The 4,550-nt window shown below is 34.0% G+C and overlaps 1 long non-coding RNA gene across 1 annotated transcript; it reads right to left on the bottom strand.

The window, feature by feature from the left end:
* Window positions 1-1,085: 1,085 nt before the first annotated feature.
* Window positions 1,086-3,729, bottom strand: LOC121924022. Its single transcript, XR_006102503.1, has 3 exons — window positions 3,532-3,729; window positions 2,550-2,868; window positions 1,086-1,230 (listed from the first exon to the last, which is right to left on the bottom strand). It is a non-coding gene; the product is annotated as an uncharacterized LOC121924022 (long non-coding RNA).
* Window positions 3,730-4,550: the final 821 nt, after the last annotated feature.

The raw sequence follows: 4,550 nt of genomic DNA, 5'->3' as shown, positions 1-4,550 counted from the left end.
GGGTAACAACTTCAGTAAAACAAAATTAAACAATAAAATCTCTAAAATCCTCACTAGAAGCAAATTAAACAATAAAACCATTAAAATAAGTAATTCATATATATTGTTTTAGTGATGATTTTAATTATTTTATTGTTTACTTTTGCTTTATTGAAGTTGTTAAATAATTAAAATCCACACTAGATGGAAATTAAACAATACAATCACTGAAATAAGTAATTCATATATATTGATATATGAATTACTTATTTTAATGGTTTTATGGTTTAATTTTCTTCTAGTGGGGATTTTATTGTTTTATTTTGTTTTATTTAAGTTGTTACCTATCTTGAGTGCAATTTTTAGTGGAAAAGCAGGATATGGATTACTCTGCCAGTTACTACACTGCAAATTGTTCAAATTTAGAAAATACGTTCCTTTAAGAAATCTAATTAATATGTTTAAGTACTGTCTAAATAGCCAGCATGATGTAGTGGTTTGAGCATTGGACTACAACTCTTGAAACCAGGGTTTGACTCTTCTTCACTCAGCCATGGAAACCTACTGGGTGAGTGACCCTAGGTGAATCATAGCCCCAGAAAAATCTGTGATAGAAAACGATATAAGAGTGCATAACCATGAAATATGAAATATAGAAAACAGCACTGGGCATCATGCCACCAGTCTCATAGCTGCTTCCATGTATTACTACATCAATTGATTTACTCACTCATTAATTCTCTCTCTTACACTAATTGTTTATTTTCATTAGTAGTCAAATTTTCAGCTTGCATTTTTGTAAACAATTGCTTCCTACAATAAACAGCTGTAAAGGAGAGGTTTTAGGAATTGCTTATCTGTTGTGGTCATTCCATGCATGACAGTTAACTTGAATGTGTCACATATCTGCAATTTCAATTTTTCCCCATTAAATGTTTGTAAAATACCTGAGGCACTGAAGCTACTTATCACAATAAGAATAATTCTCACCACTGACCAGTAAAAAACCAATTCCTAGTAGGAGAGTGGTGGTATTAGCCCCAGGGGAATAATCCTTAAAGTTCTTACCTTTATTTTAATATGCAGCCAAGGTGTTCTAATGAAAATTTGACTCCTATTGTGCAAGATTAATTAAATGCAGAAAACTATCAAATCCTGGAATTTGTTTTTATATGTTTGTTTGGTCAGCCGCTCTGTCTTAAAAAAACAAAGCATTTTTTTTTTGCGAAAAATACCGCTGAGACTCAGAATCTGAAAAAATCAAATATACTAGATCAGCCTTCTGTTAAAATGTAGTTTTATTTTTTATTTCCTTATTTCCTTATTTGCTTGTTGCAATATACTATCCCTCTTACATCCTTGTTTCAAGTTCCTTTTGTATGATCTCACACACTGCATACATGCACATATTCAAGATTTTCCTGAAACTGATTTATATTTCTTCTCTTAATTCAAGATGACTAGATTAGATATGTTTTTGGAGGGGAGAAGTGTAATCCAACAGCTGCATTTAGATTACACTCTGTCCATTCATCAAGCGAATCCAAATATCCAATGGATGAATATCCAGCTGCCCAAGTAACTGCTTAATTTTAGGCAGATTCAAAAGTCACCAGTTTCAGAGGGAAGTGAAAGTGAAATGCTCTGCATATCTACCCTGCAAAGTGGGGTCAAGGTTGGCTGGAAGGCAACTTTACCCTTGTAACTCTGATTACCAATCACCAGCAAAACCCTTGAGAAATGAGTGCAATTATCAGACAGGCTGGGCTATCTTGACCTGAATTGGAAAGCTAAAGTACCATGCAATGAACTTTATATTGGTTCCTCTCTTCATCCTACTTCAATGTCTTCCTGCTTTAGTAATCATAGAAGAAGAGAAGCCCCAAGAAACTAACCTACACAGAAACCACTTAAATTCAATGGAAAAATACCAAAGGAACAAAATTTAATGTGGATGTGAGAGTAACTTTGGACTGGATTATATTTCCAAATACCATTTAAACCATATTCTTGTGACAGCTTCCAAAATGTCCAAATCACAGACTTCAGAACTGTAATGAAGTCAGTTGATCGCAGAGGTGTTGCTTGCGGGGGCGGTAGGTGTATTTTCCTGTAGACAAAAATTCTGACCTAATCACAAATGTTTTATTCTGTTCCCATCATCCTTAATCGGTGAAGTAGATTAAATTTATGGAGGTTTCTGAGACCTCATTTTACAGAGCTAAGGCATGTGCAGTAAATGGATCCCAGGATATAATCCATCCTGCTTAGAATTTTTTTCTTCAAACATTTTGTACCTGACCAAGAAAACATAATACAGATGTTGATACTGACAAAACTAATCATGAACTTTAGAAGTGCAAGAAAGAATACAAAACAACCAGTTGATTCAATGCAAGCAGTAGAGGCCTTCATTAAAGAAAGGCTGTATTAATAGATTTAATGTGATATAACAAGCACAGAATAGAAACCATGCCCTGAATCCCTTATGAGATAAATAAAAACTAACAAAATAATCCCTTTAAAGTAGACCCACTGAATCAATAAGTTTTACATTAGTGTGAACTCACCTTTCAACAACTGATTCCATGTCTTTTCACTGACACCAATTCACTCTGTTTTGCTGAAGTCCAAGCAGAGAACATGTGGATGTATGCACAAATGTTTGATCTTTCTTTGGCATACAATAATGTCCCAATCAATTCTTCTCCACCCTCTTCCTTCCTTGAGGTCATTGTCAAAACAACTCTCATTTCCCCCAGCAGCAGAACGCTTGTCCCTTTTTTCTGAGCCTTTTATAGTCTAAGCAGATCTCAACAACATTACCAGTCCAGTGAGAGTCCTTGGATAAAAAGAGCTGTCTGCTTAAGCTCCTCAATTTATCAGAGCCTGCAGACATGAAAGAATAAATGGGTGAAGTCAGCAAAGTTGAATTGCACAAAAAAGAAAATAAAACCATTAACTAACTCCACACACAAGTGTTGAATTACCAATTAAGGGATATGCAAAACAAGCTGCCTGATGAGGCAGCACATGGTAGATAGATGTCCTTCTTTAAAATGGTGTACCCATCAACTCAATCAAACATTAAATGAACAATGTTGATACAGATGAAGAACCATGCTTCCCCATAGCTTCAGTTTGAGTAAAACTATTAGCAGATATCTTGGGAAATAGATCAGCTCTTTTATAACCAGACATTTAAATTTGGCAAAATCAACAGTGCATAGTTGAATAAAAACCTGGACCAAATCAAAAGCCAAGCTGTAAATTCCCCTTCACTTTCCCCTCAGCTTCATAACTAGAAGGACAAATGACAATTTTGAACATCTAGAATGTCATCATACAATAGATTTACACTGTGGAGATGACAGGTATTACAAAAAGTAGGATATATCTCAAGGTATGAATGAGAAAACCTGCAGATTTGAAATTTTAAGGCTAGAAAATACTTCTTCTACCTCCTGCCTTTTGTCTGAAATATGAAAGTGGAAGTCAGTGATTTGGAAATTTTGGAAGCTGTCATGAGAATGTGATTTAAATGGTACTTACAATCAAGATACTTTCACATCCATATTACATTTCGTTCCTTTGGCATTTTTGCATTTAGACCATTAACCCACAACTGCAATATGTTCATAATGCCAACTCATATTATAGGATTTGTTAGGATTACTCAGGCAATTGTATGAAGTACTTTGAAATCTCAAAATGTGATATATGGTAACACCAGTAAAGTGATTGCTACAAAAAAAGAACAAATTGTAAACATGTTATATATTTTTATATTTAGCTATCACATGTTTTAAATGCTGGTTGTGAAAACAAAATGCACATAGTCGATAGATTCATGTACACCTGAACACCATAGATGAAGAAAAATGTAATAAATTCAAATAATAAATTGTTCTTATGTGCTACTGCTGCCGCCGCCACTGCTGCTGCTGACTTTAATTTTGACTTTGCTGACATTTAATTTACTTTACATTTTCTCAATGAACTAATGATGATGATTGCCATTTGTCAGATAACCTATATCTACCTGAGCTACCTCTAGTCTTCTTCTGGTTCTGCTTCTATCTACTGAACAACAATTTCATTCAGATAAGCAGATTAACATCAACTCTTCCCTTAGGTAATCTTAAATGAATTGCAGAATAATTAACACATGGCTTTGTAATCTTTTAGGCTATTTTATTAATATATGCAAATCAGTATCACATATATAGATGTATATGTCCTCAAGGAGGAAAACAGACTTTTCAGTCTAGGAATTTAACCTATATATTGACATTTTATGTAAGAAATCAAACATCTGACATCATACTGGAACATCATATTTACCTTTGAAAACATCACTAAAAAAGCAGCCATATACACCTATATCAGTAAGAAATTAATCATCTTTCACATCATCATCTGTTCATGAATTCTATATATCCCAAACAGGCATGAGTGGAGAAAACCGTATTTTTCTACAGCCATCTCAAAAGAGGGGGGGATCCATTATATCTTTTTTACAACAGGTATTGCTTTACAGTGTAATATCTAAAAGACTAACTATCCCTAGC

This window comes from Sceloporus undulatus, chromosome 2, assembly GCF_019175285.1.
Source record: "Sceloporus undulatus isolate JIND9_A2432 ecotype Alabama chromosome 2, SceUnd_v1.1, whole genome shotgun sequence".
NCBI lineage: Eukaryota > Metazoa > Chordata > Lepidosauria > Squamata > Phrynosomatidae > Sceloporus > Sceloporus undulatus.
This window is presented reverse-complemented; position numbering and strand designations above follow the sequence as displayed.